Source organism: Vidua macroura, chromosome Z (assembly GCF_024509145.1).
Source record: "Vidua macroura isolate BioBank_ID:100142 chromosome Z, ASM2450914v1, whole genome shotgun sequence".
NCBI lineage: Eukaryota > Metazoa > Chordata > Aves > Passeriformes > Viduidae > Vidua > Vidua macroura.
In genome coordinates this window covers 14185681-14208104 of record NC_071611.1, presented here as the reverse complement: position 1 = coordinate 14208104, position 22424 = coordinate 14185681, and the positions used below count along the sequence as shown (strand labels likewise).

Sequence of the window (22424 nt, the reverse complement as noted above, 5' to 3'; positions counted from 1 at the left end):
ATTGGCAAATGCCTCACCCATGCTTAGTGTAATAATAAATATCTGACAGAACTGCTGCTGACTTGTGAACAATCAGTTTTCTTTCAATGGTTATTAGATACCAAAAAATCCATCATTATTATCTATTGTTTTTTATTTAGCAGTAGATTTCTCACACTAATATTTGAGGCTTAATGATTTTTAATCAAGAAAACTATCCAAAAAAAGGGTAAATAAAGTCACAAATAATTTCCAAAAATGAAAAATATTAATAGAGAATTCTAATTACTGGACTTACTGATTCCAAGTAATCAATGTTTAAATCACACTTAAAACATGACTGTTTTACAACAGACATCTTAAACCATTGTGAAGTAACTTACTTTGCCACAAATATCCCCACTGAAATGAAATACACTGACTGGAAGGCTTTCATCCTGGTCATGCTCTTCCTGATTCAAGCACACAATGAATTTCTCAGTCTCACGGGCTCAGAAACCTTGACAAATGTATTTCAAATCTGCAAAGAAAACTCTTGGTCTCTGAATAAATGAGCAATCAAATGGGAAGAACATACAATTTGAAACAGAAGGGCAGGTGGCCAGTATTGAGTCCAGGCTAAATGAAAACAGGACAAACACAATATGGCTGGTGGAGAACCACAGGAGAAATTGCTAGTAGCCATGACTACTGAACTACTGCCTTTGGATGATTACATATGAAAAAACCCAATGGAGTCACACATAGTTGAAAAATATTTGAAAAACTTATATTTAACAAGACAAGGAGGTATTGGACCAGAACCATGTGAAAGAAAGAATATTAAGGAAACTTGATTCAAAGAAACAATTTGTAATTTCTTTACCCTCAATAGACCCTTTTCTATGCTTTTTTAGACATCCATCCTTCTATTATGTCAATAAAGGAACATAGCCAAAGGAAGCCACAGCTTTTGTTATCTGGAAGAAAATGTTCCCTTCTACAACTGATAGGCTTTGGCATTCATAACCCTGACCCATTCCTCACTTTACCAAGCCAAAAACTGGCTGAGAAAGTACTTACTTTTAACAGTTTGTTGCATATAAGATAGTTGTGCCTTTAATCAGACCTCATCCAGAGTTGGACAAATAATATCTTTATTTCCTTATATATATTAAAAAACACTTTTGATAGAAGCTCACTTTTGCTATGGGAGGCACCAAAATGGTCTACTACCTGTTTCTTTCTCAGATGTAAAGCATCTCATATTATTGTAGTAAAAGTAATTTTGTACATGCATGTATAGTCACCTGATCAGCTTCTCTTTCCTTCACCCCCACAGCTAAAAATTTCTCCTACTGCCTAGAATATGGGGCAGTTATAATGTAAATTTCCTTTATATTATGCAAGTAAATAAGAACTAAATATATAATATCTGTCTTTACTTTTGACTACTCAATACTGGCACCCAAAATCCACAACAATGCTTGATTTTTATTTTCCTCAGTAATTTTCATGTAAAGAAAATTCACTAGAGTAAGAAATTATTCTTCCAATTGCACATCATTTTGTCTCTATTGACATAAAATTTCACCTGCCATCATGTCGCCTATTAATCTATTGCAGTCATCTCATCTTTGGTATCATAAATCACTCAGTATCATTTGTATGTTTCTTTTCTGTTTTCCTTTCTTTTATTTTTCATAGCTATATTAAGAGATACTAATCCTAGAAAAGGCAAGTGTGGTAAAGATTTGAAAAGACAGGTTGTATATGTTTAGAGATATGACCTGCTTCTTATTGTTTTCTTTAGAAAAGATCAGGAAGTGCCATTTCTTGTGAGATTCAGTTTCTCAAAAAGGTTCTTTCAGAGCCTTTGGTTCAAACTTCCAGATGGCAGTCTGGTACAGAAGAAGTACAAGAGTAAAATGAAGATTAATCTCCATGTGTGTGATAAGTGCTGAGAGCACTGCAGGATCGGTCTGGTAAAAATCCACTGTGTCAGACCTGGGGAAAGCAGACAACCAAACTGACATAAAGATGCTGAGTTTTGCCCTTTGAATTCTGAAGGCTATTTTTGTTGATCAGACACTGGAGAATCATAAAAACATTAAACATCAAAAGTTGTGCTATTTGGTCTTGCGTTTTAACCCTGCTGTCATGTTTTGCTTCTTTTCCTTGCCAAGGTTAGACTTTAGTACTCAAGCACAACCTAGATGATGTCTCAGTGCATTCACCAACACTTACCATGTCTTTCAAACACTCTGTCTAGTGACTTTAGAGAAACCAGTAGGAGGGAAGAAAAATTGTTTCAACTTGGTTTTTGTTTTTTGTTATTTTTAATATGTCCACTTATGTTCTGCAGTAAGGACAGATTCCCTTCTGAAATCTGCTGAACAAAACAATTGGTGATGGACTGAAGATATTTAAATTCCAGCTATAAATTCATTCATAAAGTGAATTTAGTTATCTTGAGAGGTATTAGACTGAATGCCCCAGAGACTGAACTCATTGGCTTATTCACAGGACTGCAACTGTGAAATATGAAATAGTGCAAGTTGTCCTACTAGAGTAGGACCAGAATTACCTAGGAGGTAATTCTGACCTCCCAGAATTACCTGGGAGAGGGAGGGGAGGGGAGAGATTAGTTCAGCTTTTATGTTCATTTAGGAAAGCACTCCTTTCACTTTAATCAAAGGCAAAACCTCTTCTGAATTCATTGAAGGTTTGATCAGATCTTTGTCCTGTAAGAAAGACACTGTGACCACTGAACAAGCCACAGACACAAAAGATCAGGAAGAGATGATAAAATGTCTATGGACACATGCAGTAAATATGATAATGATACTCCTGGGCACACAGATCTGGTCTTTGTACAAGTGTACAGGTGGCAAAGGATCATTATCTGTTTTAGACCTATACTTGGGATTTTTTAAATATTAAATTAATGATAGAATTATACCTCAAATACATGCTTTGTTTTTTGCTACCAAAAGAAGAGAAAGGAATCTTGAATATTCGGTTCTACCAAGCATGTGAATTGGGAAAGTCATTTGGTGCCTACTTTGACGCACTCTCACTCCCATCTTTACCCATATGTGAAGTGGGAGGTAATAACAGCTACCAAATTAGTGGATGAAAAGAAGATGCAGACATGCAAAAAAGGTAATTTGTGTTTTTACTCCAAATTTTTGAGTAAGAGATATCTTTAATGCCCATGGTATCGCACTTGTTGACAAAGCCACATACTTGTGTAACAGACCCCTTTGGAATAATAATATTCCTTCATGCAAGTGCAATAGGATCTGTCCACTATGGTAAAAATAAAAATATTTTAAATGTATGGTAAGTATATAAATATTTGTATTTATTTAGCTGCCAAATGCAGTGATAGCTACTATATTCTACAGAAAACCCACTGGTGGATATTCAGCTTTCCTGAGTTCTGTTGAATTTTCATTACAAGTGCTAGGATGCAAGTTACACATTTTTAAGCATGGTAACAGAAGAAATCTGGAGGTGGAGACCTTGTCAGTCACTGACAACAGGCTATTGAAAATAAAACTACTGAGAAAAACTACTGCACTCTGAGAAAGCTTTCTGTTAGCATTTGGGAAAGGAAACAAGGTGATATTTGTTTCCAAGACCCAAATACCCAAAGTGTCTGCCATGATCTAAGCCTTTTGCTAGGATTTGGTGGCCTTTTTTTTTTGTATTTGCCACTTTACGCTATATCTTGACACTCAAGAGATTTTAAAATACTTGAAAATAATAAAGACTTAGCTGATATTGTCTTATACCACTTCTTTACTGCTTTTGTACCCTTTCACTCTTATTTTAATTACTCAGGCATTATTTTCTGCTGTTCTTCCTACTTTTATCCTAGATTTAAATTGCTCCTCCCCTCTTATATACATTTATCAACATTGATACTTTTCTTCTACTGAACACAGATTAGCACATCTAGGGCTTCTATCTATATGTGGGTACTCTGCCACTTAGTTCAGCAGCAGTGGCAGGCCTTGTATACAGATTCCTACTGAACACTGGATTCATTAGTATTTAAACTGATAAAGCCAATTGAAGAGGTTTCTTTCAGCAGCTCAAACTATTACTCTAGCTAGCCTGATGGCAGCTCAAAGTTGGATTTTCAGCCCAAACTACTGATCTGACATCCACATAAAACTTTCACTGGTGTGCTCTCCGACATTTAAGACAAACTCATGAGTTGTTACTGAAGATTCAGCTGCACAGGAAGCATGGAGGTATCCAAAATTATGTTCACTACAATAAAGCTGAAGACAAGAGACAGCAACTTCTGTCTATTTAGTTATTCCCTTGCAAACATAAGATTAAAGTTTCTCATCCCAGCCAAGCAGGGATACTCAAAATTCAAGTCTGTAAAAACCACATTAGACTTGAGAAAAGGTTTATAATTCTGAAATTTTGCCAAACTGCTAAAAGCTGAAGCATGAAGATAGAAGAACACACAGAACTTGACTGAACACCCACAGAAATCAGTGGGTGACTTTCCACACATTTCAGTCAGTAACAGCTGAAGCCATCCAACACATTTCAGAACTATTAGTATGATTTTTTTTTTCAGTCTCACAAGTTAAGTAATATATTCAAATGCAAAACCACATGTCAATGTGAATTAAGAGGAGTGGAAAATACAGAGCTTTTATGTAACACACATTTTTGACATTGGAATGTAGATATATCAAAACTTTCTTCTTCTGAGAAGACTAAGTTAACTAATCATTCCCTTTTATCATCTAATTCACATCACTGAAAACAAAAGAATTTCTGATAATACAGAAGGATTTCAAGTAAACATACTTGCCTTTAAAATATGTATTGTCATCACATGACATGGAAAAAAAACTTCACAAGTGTATAAATGTGATGTGTAGAGCATTCCATGAACATATAAAACAAATGACCCTGCTTCAAAAATGTTAGACTAATTAGACAGTACATACATAAGGAAGTGGGAGGGAGGAAAGTGAATTGATGAAATCACTGAAAAGAAAGGGTAAAAGCTAAAACCGCATTTTGTTAGCCCCGTGACTCATAATTCTCTTATTTATATAGACATGCTTCTACTCACTGGATGAGCAGGCCAACATTTATAATTTTCTTTTCTCAAGTTGTGTGTCTTCACGAGTCATTCAGAAAGAGTGTGAAGGGTTGTCAGACTGCTTCAGGAAGTGGGATGAAGACAAACAGGGCCATATGGAAGAAGTTATGAGAGCAGAGAGAGAGGAGAATATTGAGACAAGCTTGCAAGTCTTTTCCTTGGGTCAAACAAAGAGAGAACAGAAAAAGCAGGTAAAAGTACGAAGTCAATGGGTGGACAGAATCATACAAAACCTTGAAGCGAAATCATGGCCTTTCAAGCCAGGTACCAATGGAGATGGTATTTTGTGCTCTACACAGTAAACCAAGCAGTCTCCAGGCAGCCCATCCTTTGAACAACAGATTATTGCATCACCTCTGTGCAAACTTCTTTCCTTAGGTGTATCTTCACCAGCAATGGCCAAAATATGAGTCTGAAGCTACAGCTTTGAAATTGTACATGGTATTTGTGTTTGTAGCCCCCTCTATGGATTTCCAGGCTAGGAAGAGTTATTGGAAGTTGCTGCACTATAAAAGTGAAGGATAAGTCTTTCAAACACTAATGTGACATGGAATTTTGTTTGTAAGCAAGACAGAAATACAGCAAGTAATGTTGGTACATTAGGGAAATGAATTAATAATTAATTGCTTATAAATGAGTTAACAGCTCTTTACAATGACACATAATTGTAGAGAAAAAATTTATTACCAAAAGATCACTATCAGCTTCTAAATATGTTGGTTATTCCAGTGAGAAAACATGAGTGTTTAAAAAAAAGTCAGTTAGATACCTCTTAGGTTATAACTGTCACATAAACAGCTTGTAAGTGGGTAAAAAAACAGTATTCTAAAGTAAACTTCCACTCTCCAGCTGTTGCTACTGTTAGCAAAGCAAGCAACCTGGTTATACTACAAAATGAAACAAAAAAAAAAGGCAAAACAAAAACAAATCACAAAAAAACCAAACACATCCCCCAACCATTAAATCATTACAGTTTGGATATATATAATTTTTTTTTATCAGAAAGAATGAAAAAATTACTGTTTAAATGAAACAAAGATACCTCCTCTTCATAATATTTCACATAGAAAAGAATATTTAGACATGAGATAAGGTTCAGGCATAATTCAGCCTAACTCAGCATAATTCCTATGTAGGAAATAAAAGATCCTATATAAAAAACATGATAGAGGAATAAGGAAATACATTGTTGTCCACATAGCTGGAAGTCATTTGCTAGTTGATGATATAAAACTGATAAAGACATGTAGAATTAAAATAGTATATTACTTCTGTGGGGACTGCATTGACTTGGAGAGTACATACCTATGTTATGCAGAAAATCATATTAATGCCTCCTATTACATCTTCATCTTCAACTTCAGAAAGACTTTGCAAGCAGAAGAATAATCCTATGACATTCCAGTGTCACTTTATGCTAATTATTTATGTTCCATATGCATTATATTCCCCATTTGTAAGAATATTAAGGATATTAAATCACTGAAATTTTAATTACTAGCAGCATTGAATTCCAAGGTGAAATATGTATCACTGTATCAAAATCAATACGAATAGAACTGATTATGGGAAAGTATGTGAATGAGAAGATGTGAATGTGTGAGCATGGGGGAATGGCTTCTGTGCTGGCAAAAAAAAAAAGCCTGGATTCACAAAATAACTTGCAGACGAAAAAATACCATCCATTTTTTCCTCAGTTCATACCCATTTCTTGACTTTATACTTGCTATCTTCACACTTACTCTATTTTCAGAAAAACTTCAGCCCATTAGCTAAAATATTGACTGTCTTGAAATCTAACCCTGATTTATACGAACTACTAGGACTATTCTCCTATGTGCAAATTCAGGAAAATGCTGAATTACTGAAATTACTGGGGCAAGACATTGACCAATCAGAATCAAAGACTGTTCTTGAGCTGCAGGAGCATTTTCGGGTGAATCAAGCAGAAAAGAGGCTCAGAATAGCATATAAGTAACCTTTAAATAAGTATAGGTTCACTTTTTAAGAAAAAATCACTAACAAATGTAGAAGTGGATTTCAGTAAACAAACATTAATGGCTCATTCCAGCATAGACCAATATAGTCAGATGAAAAGCCTCACTTTCAACATACTTTCTTGGGTTTTTGTTTAAATACCATCTGAAAACCAAGGCTGTTCTTTCTGTGCAAACTGCCCTAACATGCTAGCCCAAAGCTACTTCTGCAGGACTCTTGACACTTCTTATGGGCAATTGTTGCATCCTGGGATTGGGTTTTAGGGGCTCTTGTTTGTGTTAGCTAGCCAAGTCTTGTGTACCCCGGTGTCGTTCCCCGCCCTGCGGTTTCTGGCCCCCTGCTGCCTGCCATTGGATCCCCCCCGCCCCGCCGCTCCTGTGACCACTCCCCCGTCCGGCCCGGGAACCCCCGTGTCTGCCGCCCCACCCTCACAATCCCACTCAGCCGGAGGCTCGGTGCCCGCCCCTGCGGTTCCCTGATTGGTCGCTGTCTCACGTCATCATCGCGTCACCCGCACAGACTGGGGGGGGACACCTCCCTCCCTATCGCATCCCCTATATCATCCCGCTCCCTCCCGGGTTCCAGCACTGTTTCCCCCACATGGAGTGGGAAGCGTGGGTCACTATCCCCCCACCACAGCTCTCTGTGACAATAAAGCCTTCCTGCCTTCCTTGTGGGTGATTTGGACGTTCCTTGCCTTTTTGCCTCGGACCAGTGCGCAGGTGACCGAACCCGGCAGACCCCAACTGGCATGCCAGCTGCAGTGGCACGCGGGAAAGAAGTGGCAGACCCGGAAGTCCGGGTGGGGGCGGTGCCGGAGGGCGCTGGAGCTGCCCCGGACCCGGGGGAAAGAGTGAACGCCACAGGCAATGGCGTTTTTGTATTAGTTTAACCTCGTATGCCTATATACACGTAAAGACTTGCACAATTATAGTTAATGTCAACTGTCTTCATCACTTCATTTTATTTTAAATAGAAAACCAGCTATATATAACTAGTTGATTAGTCAGCAAAGTAGCATAGACTTAATCAAAGATCAAAAGCAGACCAGGCTATACAAGAGCTATACATACAAACAAATCTACTAATTTGTTGGTGGCATATTAAAAATTGTGTCCTGAACCTTGTACATTGAAATTTAAATAAGAATTACTAAGGCTACATAGGTTGAGTGGTTATGGGAAAATAGGGTATCACAAGATGCCAAAACAAGCAGTAAAACTCTGCAGATTAAGACCAGTTAAATAAGCACAAAAAGGTAATACAAAAGTTATGTGAGCTGACTTATTTATTATGGCCAATATGAGCCATGAAAAATAAAACAATATAATTATTTCTCAAGATGTCAAGGTAATTGTGTCAGCACTTACATAGACTCTGGGAAAGCAGCAATACAAAATGGCAAGAAGAAAAGCCAGGTGAAAAAGTGCACAGTGATGTGCTGTAGAAGGTGTGGCTGTCAGAATGAAAAACACAATACAGACTTGTACAACGATAACAACTGTGCTAGAAAGCATTGTGTTTACTAATACAGTAATAATATCCTATCCATTATTAAAACTCAATCTACTTGCAGTGCCATACACAGCAGTATAATTTTCTAGAAATCAGGCATGTTTCACTAACTTGCACATTCTTGAAATAATAGGCATAAAATTTACTCTTAAGCAACAGTTGCAAATTAATCTAGTAGACTGTTAAGAAGAGCTTAAATAAGAGAGGTTGAACTCCAGAATATCATGGAAAATGAGACATCTGAAATGAGATGTTTATTTAAGCGCATTATATCTGACCTAAATTGCCAGTGGCAACTCTTGTTTTCAAAAGCCTCAGTGGATCCCTGAGACCTAGCAGAGGATTTGTTAAGACCATCCCCACAATATCTTGCAAATCTGAGTGGGTTTTGTAATTAATAAAACATCTCTAGAAATGTGAATGAAGCAGTTTAAGAGGTTTAAATGCAACATGGAATCTGACAGGCCAGAGTGCTTTCTTTATCCAGTGTGTAATGACTTACATTGCTTTTGCTGTAAGACTGTAAGAATAAAAACTTGTGTGTTTCTTAATGTTGTAAATATGCTCTAAGTAAAATTAAGTGTCTTAAAATTTCTTTATAAAATACATACCATTATCTTAATTATAGGATATTTTAAGATATACTTCACAGAAAAATCAGCCCTATTTAATAAATCAGTGGACTAGGAGCAGAATGGAACATTGCAGGGTCATAGACTTAACTCCTTTTAGAAACTGTGTAATCCACCTTGTGATAATGTTCCAATTATTTAGTCCTTCATCATTAATATGAAGTAATATTTGCTCAAATGCTTGAGTGACCTCAGAAATTAGGAGATATAGAATCAGTCTGGATGGAAATAATTAAAATAGATATGTCAAAATCAACTTTCAGGGAAATTGTACAGTAGCTCAAACTACCTGCTTTTGTTTTGAAAACTTTTGAAATACGGAGGTATTGTAAGAGCATTGAAACATTGGACATTTTTTGACATGCCATCAGATCTCAAAACACCCTTCAAAAAGGAAACATGAGTAATCTGATTATTTTTTCTTTATCCTTTTAAGGTAATGAGCACACAACTTGCAACAGTTGCATTCCATTGCAAACTTCTACAGTAATTTAAAGCAATAGTCTCTACTGGCTGTCACACCAACTTGACCAAATGCCAGTCCACCTCTTACAGAGTATAATTTGTTTTGTCATGTATGCCAGTATAAAAGATTAGTGTGTTACATGTCCACACACTTAGTCTCAAGAGACTCCTTAGCTTATACTTTGCCTAGGATCTGTTTAGCTTGCAAGATTGAACTGGACAAATCCCAAGAACATCATGGCTACAAAATAACCAAATACTAGGATTTCAAGGAGAATAAACAGTTTTCTAAATCAATTTCAGAAGTTTAAAATACTTCATTTAACATTGACCTACATTTACTTCAAAATAATATCTCTTTTTTTTTTTTTTCATTCAATAATATTCCTTTTCTTACAAGCCCACATGGGTTAAATTTACAATTAGATAATAAAAATGTGTAGTAAATTATTTTTTATGTGGCTATTATTAGTAGTCTTTATACTAACATCCACCATGCTAATGTACTGATAATCTCAGTAATTTACATCTCCCATGGATATTGATGGCACCATTTGGAATTACAGTAATTCCACGTGTCTCTCAGCAAAGAAGAAAATTGATATTCAGCAATGATTTTACAACAAATGGGATGAGTAAGAGTAAGGCAGGTCATACTGTAACGCACATAAACTCATGCCTCTATTGAACACAGTCCAAAGGATAATGCAATTACTTATAAAGTCAGCTTTACTGTGAATAGATACAGCCTGTAACTTAAACAAACAAATAAAAGCCTGTAAATAAATGCTTTCTACAAAGATGAGTACACAGAGAGTATACAGCTCTAAGAGATGGAAGATATCTATAGACAAATTGGAATGGAAAATGCCACAATATTCCTGCATAATTAAGTGTTCTAGAAAGAAGTACTCTGGGTTTTCACATTTTCATTTGGTAAATTTGACTTTCATTAATACCATTTCTCTATGAGTTATTTTAAAAAACTTCTTTTCATGGGTTCTATCTTGCATAGATGTATTAATGCAGTTGAATGGTAGAGAGGAAATAAATGCATGAAGAGCTAATTATAGGTGTAACTAACAGCTTCACTGGTGCCATAAATAATAGGATAGAATCTGAATTACAGTGTTTGGGCAAAAAAAGTTATTGGACTTTTTAAAAATAATATCAGCAAACAAACAGTTTTCAAGGAAACACTAGACCGAGAAGACAGAATTACTCCATGGTAGGGGCCAGAGGTTATGTTTTTAATGACGAAGTACCTTGATACTATACACTGACCTGAAAACTTGTGAAATACAGTGTAATTGGCAAAAAGCTGTCATTTCAAACCCAAAAGAATGCTAAATGCCATTGTTTCACACTAGAGGTCACCCCCAGTAAGAAAATATAATTGTAGCATCTTTTATTTTTTGCCTGTAGCTGGTACAATATTGAAAGAGTGTCCTTTGTAGTAGAGATGTAGGAATGTAGTTTGGGTTTTTTTTGGGTTTTTTTTTTGGGTTTGTTTTGGTTTTTTTTTGTTTTTTTTTTTTTTTTTTTTGTTGTTTTTTTTTTTTTTTTTTTTGTGGTTTTTTTTTTTTTTTTTGGTGTGCTAAACACCAATTCAGTTGAGTAAAAGGGAACCTTATTAAATAGGGTTCACTTTTCATTATCATACAGAACCTGTCTATTATTCCTCATACAGAAAAAGCTTTTGTTAAAGACTTTAGGGATTGTCTGTTAATGGACAATATAATGATATTTCAGTTGAAGAAATGTTGTATCTCTCATGATCTTAGACAATAATTTGCATTTGAGAAAAAATAGAATCTCTACAGTACTGAGAGTGAGTATATATTTACTACTACTCATAATTAGAGTTTTTAAAAAATACATGTCTATGTCACTGCAAGTATTAAGATTAAACATTTAGGAGGATTTGAAAAAGAAAGAACTTAATATTAGGTTGATATCAAGATCAAGATCCAGCCATGTCATGGTTGGACACTGGTGCAATGCCAGCATCCCCATGAAAATGAACCTTTTCTAAATAAATGCTGTGAGATGTTATCAGGAACAGAGCAGAGCAGGCCCAAGCTTAATAACAAAGGAAAAAAACTTTATTAAACTACTACTAATACAGAAAACACATAAACTAAATCCAAGATGAAGACCTTTTAAACCACCCCTCCTCCTCCCAATTCCAAAAACACCCAGCCATGAAACATCACCCGGGATTCTTGATCAAATTACCACCCTTCAGGTAATCTATACTTAAACTATCAAGGGAGAGAGAAGTCTCTCTTGCACCACAGACCCCCCAGGAAACACAGCTGCCCCCCTGTGTTTCCCTGTCACACATGGCAACCGCCCGGAAAAAAAAATCTGCCAGTGTGACACTCTCCATTCCATGGCACAGTGCTCTCACCACCGTGCATGGACAGACTGCTCATAGGGCTCCTTTAAGGATGCTTTGCCACGGACCCAAAAATACAACAGTTCAGTTTCTCATCCTGGGACTACAGTCCCCCCCATTTTCCCCTGGGGCCGAGGGGTCCAAAAACAGGACTCATCTTCTTCCCAAAGACAGAGGGTATCACCATTCCCTCTTCAGCTTTCTTCGTTTCTCGCCATTCTTGTGCTGTTCGAAGCTGAAACAGGTCTCCCTGGGTCACCACTGCATCCCCCTAAAATGCAGTCTCTATTGCAGGAGATTTTAGTTCAGTCCATGGCTAACAAGAAAAGTCCAGCCAAAAGCTACTTCATCATCTCCTCCCACCTAAATATTTCTTCTTCTAACATCTCAGGTCCCGGACCATCTCTCTTCCACTACAAATCAAGGAGGAGTAATATTTTACAAAGCCCTCATTTCCTGGAAAGGGTTAAACGTTCAGACTCCTTGGACGGCTGATATCTCGGTCCGGTGTTCCGCCGCCTCCCACGCTGGGCACCATCCCCCCCCTTCTCTTTCTCCTCTGCCGGCAAATTTCCAGGTGCCGCCAGGCTCTCTGTCTCTTTCCCTCTGGGGGAGGGGGGGAACAAAGGCATCTCCGCTCCTCTCCACCCTTCCGTCCAGGAGCTGGCTCAGTTCCAGACCCTCAGCCCCCTCGGCCTACCTGGACAAGGCCGTGTGGCTTCCCCTCCCCCACCCAGCCCGTAGCTGGGCAGGGGAGAGTCTGCATTCTCTGATGACCGGAACCAAAAGAGAGAGTTCTCTTGGGAGTTCTTGCTTTTAACCCCCTGTGTTCTCAGAGGCGTGTCCATACTTTCAGTGGTCACTCCAGGTGCCAATATCCAAACCAGACCACTGATTGGTTTGACCCGACTTCCTGGAAAAAATTCACTTCCATGTCAAACCACGACAAGCCACAGTAATTATTTGCATGTATTATTACTGTTGTATGCGGAGTTGGTTCAGTTAGGGGTTTTAATAAATGTTAGCTAGTCAGTTCTCTGTACCCCATTTTCCCCTCACAATGGTGTGCTCCAAGTTGTCTACCATAGGAGCTTTCCCATGTCCATCTTGTAGCGACTCCCGAATTCTTCCTGAAAGTTCTGTGTCAGTCTCCCCATCCCCACTGTACCCACCTCTGTTATGTTCCCGTAGGTTGCCGTGATCCACGTTACTCCCCTGCTGTCTGTCCCCATTGGGCAAAAGGGGCTTCTGCCCCTGTCTGCCCGCCCCCTATTTAACCCAATGCTTCCTTTGTTCAATCACCCTTTGTCCCCACACGCCCCTGGAGGCAGCTGCTCCAGCCATTGCAGCGGCCAGACAGGAAATAAACATTCTCCAGCCACGCAGGCAAGGTATGCCTTCTCTCGTCCCTTTGCTTCCTCTCAGTGTACGGCTGCGAAAGCTGCATTACCCGCGCCGGTGTGCTCAGCACTAGAGCGCCCAGGCACACAGCAGCTCCAGGCTCATGGAAAGGCAGAGCCTAGCCGGGCATCCCAGCTGCCTGAGGCCGGGGCGAAAAGAACAAAAGCCACAATTGGCGCCTGCTGTGGGGCGACCAGCAACGTAGCCAACGCAGGTGGAGTTCACCGTCAGGTGCTCCACAGCTGTGTGGGGAGCCGCACCGCCACCGAGCTGTGAGCCAAGACGCCGTCTCCACGTGGGAGAGCGCCTAATGCCAGACTGAAAACTGGAGCATGGCTCCACAAAAGTAAGTCAGTGAAAAGCCCAACACCCTCGAAGGAGAGCACGCAGAATTCTGTCCTGCTGTCCCTGCAAGGGAGGGAAGCATAACTTCCCATGGTTGAGAGCAACGAAGGGAAGCCGCTTCCAAGAGTGAGGACCTCGGCTGCAGTTTTTGTTTCTGAGGACGCCGGTTTGGTGAGTATTCAGTGGCAGGGACGGACCTGGTTGAAAACTGCCTTCACTGGGGTGGGTTAGCCATGATCCCAAGGGTAGGGGACGCGCTGTGCACGGCGCGAGGGGCAGCCGCTGATGGACTTCGCTTTTTTTTCTTTTTTTTTTCCACTTTTCCTGCAGCTGAGGGTGGGATCACGTGGGCAGGTAGCATGGGGGCTGTGCTAACCTCCCACCAGAGGGAATTTTATATCCAAGTTAAGGAAATCCTGAAGGTGAAGGACGGTGGTGTCCCCAGAAGTTCTGTTAAAAATGTTCAGTGGTTGTTCCATGCTTTCCCCAGTGTCTCTGCAGAAGATGTTAGGAAAAAGGAATTTTAGAAGAGTGTGGGTGCGAAATTAATGAAGGGAATCGAATGCAGGGATTGCTCCATCAAAGATAGCTTTATTAGGCAGTATTTGCTAATCCAGGAAGTTGTTAGAACAGAAAGTGCATGGGATGCGGGGGGGGGGGGGGGGGGGGAGCCGCCAAACAAAACCCCAGTTAACCCCGAACCCATGTTCCTACCCTCCTTTCCTTCCCCTTCTTTCCCTAAACCGGGTGGGCAGGGGGGAGTACTCTGCCACTCAGAGGCACAGGACAGCCCCCCAAAACGGGGACCGTGTTCCTGGCTCCCCTGAGCCCCCCTAGCATCCCCGCCTTAGTGGCACTGACCACGTCGCTAGGGACCTGACCCCAAATCCTCATTCCAATCTCTTTTTCCCAATTGAAAATCCCAGTTTTGGCACTACCCCGTGCAGTTTTGTCCCCCTGAACCCGTTTCTTTGTTCCCTTGAGGAAGCCCCGCTGACCACATGGCAGGCACCTTTGTCTTCACAAAATGGAGGCCAGGCGCCTGAGGGCTCTTCTTCTTCCCATAATCCCTTTCTCCCCTTTGTTCCCTTTGTCCCCGCCTTTGACCCAAACCACTCCTGCTTCCCTGTGGGTGTGGGCACCACTCCCTCCAGGGATTGGGATGCTCCCCCTCCCCGTGTTCCTCCTCTTGTGGGCGTTCCCTCCAGTCCTTTACATGTTCTCCCAGCCGTGTCATCGGCCCCACCCTCTCCCACTGGCGAGGGCTCTGTTGTCTCCGCCCTGCTGCCTCAGGAAGGGGACAGCCCCCATCCTGTCCCCTGCACCCTGTCTCCATGTTCCCATGGTCCCCTGAGATCAGGGTGGTGGGGGAAGAGAGGGGCGCGGGAACCCCCGCCCCCGCATTCCCATGGTCCCCGGAGATCCGGGGTGGGGGAAAGAGGGGGGAGGGGGGAGCGGGAACCCCCGCCTCCACATTCCCATGGTCCCCAGAGATCCGGGGGGGGGAAGGAAAGGGGGGGAGGGGGGAGCAGGAACAGGTTTCTGAGCCTTTTGCAGATTTCACAGATTGGGTCAGGGCGACAGTGGAGAGGCATGTGGAGGGATCAGAGATCCAGGACAAGTTTGTCCCAGAAATAGCATCCATAAATGTAAAAACACAGCTCAAGAGAAAAGAGATCCCAGAAAAGCCCAGAGACAATGTGGTCGCCTTGGCTGCTGTGCCTTCAAAAAATGCTGTTCCAAGGCAGTCTCCATCAAAGCGCTGGTGCTTCCACTGTGATCGGAAGGGACATTTTCTAATCCAATGTCCATTTTTGAGGAGGGCACCACCAGAAGCAGCGGGGGAGGGGGGGGAGGGCGAGGGGGACTCCACTTTCCAAAAAAACTAAAAGGAGAGCGCAAATCTGCCTCTCATGAGGATAAAAATGAGGCAGGTCACGGCACCTCAAGGGAAGCCATGATTTATAGTGCAGGTGGTGAGTCAAAACAACAGGGTGCTGGTGAGTGCAACAGATGATCCCACTAACCAGGGGGTCACATCCAACCGCAAGCGCTGCAAGGACGAAAAAAATTTTTCCCCAAAGCCTGAGAAAAAATCCTTCCAGCTGCCTCAGCCCATTTATGTTCCCAGTCCATTTGTTTGTAATAAAGTTGTTTTCCCAGTTCCCCTATCCCCAAACACCCAGGGAAGAACCAGCCCCAGCATCATCGCAGCAAGCTCTCTCCATCTATGAGGGCAGCCGTCACAGCAGCAGAAGAATACACTGAGACAAGAGGCGACCACCTCTATATTTTTTATGTCTTAAAAACCAGGGATATGTTGCATCCCGGGTTGGTTCAGTTAGGGGTTTTAATAATGTTAGTTAGCCGGTTCTGTGTACCCCCATTTTCCCCTCACAATGGTCTGCTCCAGGCTGTCTGCCATTGGAGCTTTCCCATGTCAGTCTTGTAGTCACCCCCTATTTGTTCCTGAAACTTCCAGTAGTATAATGCATTTTCATAATAGAAAAAGCAGCTTTAATTTATAAACAACCACTGCGTATCATAGCTCACAATTTTTCTAGTCTTCTAAGTAGACATCCTCAAAATAATTTCTGATGATTGAAACTAAAGGGATTATGGTCCCTTATTTTAGTTAATCTTAGCATAATTTTTGTAGATATGAAAGTTTAAATTACATATCTACTGTTTATGAAACATTTTGCAGCCTCTGACAGTCAGCTTTCAAATTGCCTCCAGATTAAAACTATCATTTTTAACATAAAAAGTGAAGTCCACCATTTCTATGCCTTTACTGTTAAAGTAGTCACAAATCATTGCTCAGAATGCAAATTACAGATGCATAATACCAGTATTGTCAGAAAACTGCATTCCTTTGACAAGGAAACTGTCAAAGCAGCACTTTGTTCTAGACTAGCATACCTTGAGTATGAGGTTCTCAACATAATTCTCTACAAAGTTCCTAACTGTTGCATCCCGGAGTTTGGGTTTAGATTAGGGTTTTTAATTTATGTTAAAATAAGTCAAGTTCTGTAATCCCGCGTTTCCCCCGTGTTGTTCCCGCCCGCGGTTTCTGGCCCCATGTTGCCTGTTGCCGGACCTTACCCCTGTGCCGCTCCTGTAACCACCCTGCCGTCCGGCCCCGGGAAACCCCGTGCTGGCCACACGATCCCGCTCAGCCCACTCTGGCTCGGTGCCCGCCCCTGCGGGGTTCTCTGGTTGGTCGCTGTTGCTGGCGTCACCGCCACGGCAGCCGCCCCTATTGGCCGGCAGGCCGTGGATCCTCTCGCCCCGCCCCTCCATAAAGCCCTATCCCGCCGGCAGTCAAACGCCATTTTCTCCCATGCGAGTGCCGGGAGCGGTCGCGTCTTTCCATCGAACCGCGCCGCATGACCAATAAACCGTTCCTGCCAAGCACGGAGTAAATGGACAAATTCCTTCCTCTTTGCCGGGTCCCTAGCGCACGGTAACAGCAGTTGGCCAGCCCACGCACCGAGACACGGAGCCGTGTCCGGGAACCCGCGGCAGCAAACCCCGGCAGCACGTGGAAGCTACGCCACAGCCGGGCTCCCAAGAGCCGCGTGCAGCCGGGGAGAGCGAAAACCCACGCCGCACCTAACTAACTTTGTATAAGAAATTTCGCTAATTTAAAAATGAAAATGTTATAGACTAGTTAAAAGGAATAAAAAGGGATAATGACAAATAAACAGCATTTTCAAAGATTGGAAATAAATCAAGCACATCTCATCAAACATCTCTACACCTTGCCACGATTCATGCTGGTTTTTCCTTTGGAGAATCTGGATAACATGGAAGAAGAGTCCATTTTGAAAAAGTTAGTCTGTAAGTGTTTGTCTTACTACCATGGGAAGCAGAAGAATGAAGTAAGCAGGATAAGGTCAACACATTAACATTTACATGAGTTCAGATCCCATATAGCTTTAATCCTCTTCAGTGACAGGCAAACCGTCAGAGAGGAGGAAATGAGACTTCAACATTAATTCAAAATGCCTGGTTTAACCTTTAGAAAATAATTCAATTTTTTCTTTCTTTCTCTCTCCTGTTCTCCTTTCCATACACCACAAAGGCACTTTTCTGGTTCTTCAAAATTAACTATGTCTTTTTCAAGCTTTCATTTAAATTTGGAAAAACTGTCCATGCACACTTTATGAGCCCTAAAGTACACATGTGGGACTTAAACTCCTTTCAAACTCTTTGTGCCTCATTCCTGTAGACTTAACTGAACTAACAAAGAAGATTGAGTCAGGATTAGCTTCTATTCACCCAAAATACCAGTGGGCAAATGTTAGCAGTCACTGCCTAGGAGTTCCAAGTGAACTTTTCAGTAACAAATCACTCAAAAAAGAGACAAACAGGCCTAAAGTTACAATGAAGGGCACTCACCGATTATTTTAGACAGAGGAGTAAAGAATTGTTGTTTCAATGTAAAAAATGTTTCAGTGTCTAGAAAACTGCAGCTGGGAGAAGGACCAGTTAAAACAAATCTGGCCTGGATTAGCAGAATCAAAATGAGATAACATAATGTCTTTGTCTCAGACAGGACATTAAAGAGAGAAAAATATAGTGCCTCAAAAAACTGAACATACTCAGACCCAGACTCAAATGGATAGAAGTCAGCTTACCTTGCTGAGGGTCTTTAAAGATCAAAATTTTCCTTATACAGTGATATCTTATTTCTAACCACATCAGAATAAGTTGTTCTTCTCTCTGAAAAGGTTTTCTGTTTACCTTCATATCGGTTAGTGTGAAAGAGTGTATTCATCTGCATCACTCTCATAAACAAATCTTAATGGCTTCCAAATGGCTTGTCTTTTGTGAAGGACAAGCATCTGTTATTTCTCTGTAGATCAGGCACTGCAATAGTACATATACACAAAAATTAGGATAGTCAGTCCCTCCATATGATCAGACACAGGAATATTACTGAAATTAAGCACTTGCAGGAGAAGTGTTCTCGTACTCCAGCTAATGTGGCATGTCGTGAAGCAGGACTGAAGAAGTGTTTCTTGAACTCAAAGGTGCAGGCTGAAAAACAAAAACAAGCAATCACAGATTCCATTTCTTGATGAATAGATAAAATATGTTTATTCCACTTAATTTCTACTTAAAAAAAAGGAAAAAAAAAAGAATAAAAAGAGCCTAAAGCAGAGCAATCATTCTTATTTTAATTTCTTCTATCTTCACTATGGTCAAAGAAGTTCCATCCTTTTAATTTCTTGTCTGGCACTGACTTCATTTTAAATACAACCCAGCAGAGTGCTCAGTTGCCAAACTGCTGCATTTTTAAACATCCTAAATAGGACATTAGTTGTTAGCATGAATGTTTTGAAATCTGATCAACAAGCCGTTTCTCAATACATTAGGCAAAGCAAGCAAAATTAGGCTGTTTTATGTCAGGTACTTAGCACAAATCCCTTAATAATGTGTTTGAGTGCAGAAACCATTAATAAATGCATAATTCCCTAAGACAGGCTTGATTAATTAAGTCATATGTGTATCCTTCTAATTAAAAAAAGAACATTAGGCAGATGAGTGGAATTTCTGAGTACAAAATTCAAAGGCTGTTTTGCTTTTATTTGAACAATGAAAGAAAAGCTGCTCGTTAATATAGCTGCCAAAAAACCAGCAAGAGTGCTGACACAAACCCCCCAAACTCTGACTTGTTCAGAACAGCTAAGTATTTACTCGCTCATTTGTAGTCCAATTTTTAATCAGGTAGCTGCTTGATTAATCCAGGCAGTTCAAATTACAAAGGCAGCTGGTGCTAATATATACAAAAGTAGATGATATGTCGGTTGCATTTCTTCCAGTAAATTGTTTAAAACCAAAAACTCAGAGGTTTTTACACTCTCAGGAAAAACTATTTTATGAAAAAAATAACACTCTAATGGTTCACCCTGGCTCTTCTCAAGCATGCACTTTACTGCTGTGTGGACTGCAAATTTTGGTGTGATAATGTAATTTGTAGCAATACTGAAACAATAGCTATTTTTAAATGCATAGCTTTTCTTATAAAACAATTAGCTTTTTGAGGTTCCTTGCTAAAACAAGTAAACAAAAACAGAAAAAACAGAAAACATAATAATAAAAAACAGAAAGACATAACAGGAACATAAAAAATTCTGCTAAGCTAACAAATACTGTTAAGCATAACAATTTGGCCAAGGTGATTTTTAAGGATAAGTAGGATTGATAACAGTCAGCAAAATTTGGTATAATAATGCTACTATGCCAAATAAGGTTTTACAGTACTGGACCTGTTGAAGATAAATGGTAAATTTAGTGGCTCATGGGTGGGCAAACCTGGTACCTGTCACACACAGACAACAGACTGATCTGGAGGATTAATTCCAGCTGGAAAAAGGACTCCATTGCTTTGAGTAGGGGGTTTGAGCTTTAGGAACTTCAGAGATCATTCTGTGACACTGGCCCTTGAAGCGTTGCCCTAATTACAAGAACACAATGTCCCATGGCTCTTTAATTTACAGAGAAGTGCCTTGATTTTGGTGAGAAAATGACCAGGTGTGTAAAAGCAAGAGGGAAAACAGTAGGTAACAATGACTAAAGAGCAAAGACTGATAGATAGAGACTTGATGAAATACATTGCACCCATGGGACAGGATGGAGAGAGGAAAGGAGAAACAAGGGTATAGATGTGATTTGACTAAGACTTATAAGCACCCCAAGAAACTAACAGACCTAACAAAGGTGGCAAAGGGCTTGAATCTCGTGGCCTGAAAGAAACTAAAAGTTAGATCGAGTTGAAAAGCCACTGAATTGGTTTCTCCAAATGCAACCAGTGATTCAAAGGGATTAAGTATTTTAATTCTTCCACTGCTATATCCTAAAGCATCAACATAAGCAACATTCCCAAACAAAAAGCAAAGCAACTCAGCATAAAACCAGCCAGAAGGCTGCTGTTTGTAGTCCTAATTGGTTGGTACAGCTCGACTTCCAGTCACGGCCTTATGTCTAGACAACTACATAATTCCCAACAAGAGTGACAAGGCTGAAATAAGGCCCACCATGACTGTTATTTTTTCCTCTGTGTCTTCCTCTAAAAGAGAGTTGGCTACAACGACCGAGAGAGTGGCTGAAGCTTAGACAGGCTGAGTCTGCAGCTATGAAGACAATACATTACTGCCACACAATGAGTGCAAGATGTCTTGCTGTGTTGGACATTTCTAAGAGGTTACATATGGGCACAGTTGTTGTGCAATCTGGAATGTGACTTTGAATTAAGTGGGACTGTACTTTATTAGACAAGTAAGAACTGCACACAGCTCATCATCTGAGTTCCAACTCCCTGAGTTGCAAGTCTGAGATTTCCACTCAGAGACAGATACTTGAGTACCTCTATCCAAAAAGACATACAACACTGCACTTGCCCTTGCCTACTTTTGCCATAACATATATTCAGGCATCTATCAGAGTTCTTAGTAGACTGATACACTGATACCACTCTAAAAAATCTAGTAAAGAGTTAAACTGACAAGACATTCATTATAAGACAACAAATCCTGTTACTAAGAGGTTGGAGAAATGCAGAGAAATCTACAGAGACAAGATCATGGAAATGAGCAAAAAGAATATGTACAGTAAAAATTAGGTTGGAAAATGCTTATATGAGGAGAGAGTGTTGTGATAAGAATCAGACTTGAAAGCAACTTGCCTGTTGATGTGGTCAATAAGTATGATAGGAATGACAGAGAAAACAAACACAATCAATCTAGATTTAAGTGTTTAATAGTAACTCTTGTTAAAAAACAGGCTCCAGCTTGGCCTCAGTTAGAGACAAGGAAAAGAAAATAAAGTTTCCATATTCTAGAGGGCTTTGAGCTTAATGGAATTAATTTTGGCATGGGAAGAAGTAATATCTATCCTAAAAATCAGCCACCTTTTCCAATATTTTTTCTATCTAACACAACTCGAACTCTCAATGCCTTTCTGATCTATAATTAAATCCATGCACTAATTTCTTCCTGTAAGAAAACTGTCTTCTTTCTAATGTTTACATGCAAGCCTAGTGTCTCCTGTTCTTCAAACCCTCCAGATCATTCCTGTGCTATATTCCATCTCCCATGCCCTTGATCTGCTGCCTTCCTGAAAGATTTGCCAAGCTTAGCACAGTCTCAGGAAGTTATAGCCTCTCTCATATCTCCCACTCACCAAATTCTTTCTTTCCTCATCTTCTCTCTACTGTTCCATCCACAATCTTGTCAAAAGCCTATGCATTTTGGTTGGGGTTGTGGTGTTTTAATTTTGATTGTTTGTTTTGGTCTTTTGAGAAAAAACTCCAACATAATTATCAGTTATGCTGCATATTGTACGCATGAAAATGAGATCTGGAGTGATCTGGAAACTAACAGTTTGACTGATGAGGCTATTCCTGTTTTAGGTGATCTCAGAGTGTGAAGTCACACTGATTTACAAATAGAAATCAAAATCAGACCTTACTCTGCAGACAGGCATTGAAAAAACTCCAATAGGTAGATTTTTGTCAGTATTGTCAGTTTTCCTTAGGCATTTGTTTTTTTCTATTGCA

The 22424-nt window shown here is 40.3% G+C and overlaps 1 long non-coding RNA gene across 1 annotated transcript in view; it reads right to left on the bottom strand.

Annotated features, from left to right (window-relative positions):
* Positions 1 to 17021, bottom strand: part of LOC128821924 (uncharacterized) — a 99441-nt gene extending 82420 nt beyond the window's left edge. Inside the window, exon 1 of the long non-coding RNA XR_008441275.1 lies at positions 16964 to 17021. This is a non-coding gene — a long non-coding RNA (uncharacterized LOC128821924). The remainder of the gene's footprint in view (positions 1 to 16963) is intronic.
* Positions 17022 to 22424: the final 5403 nt, after the last annotated feature.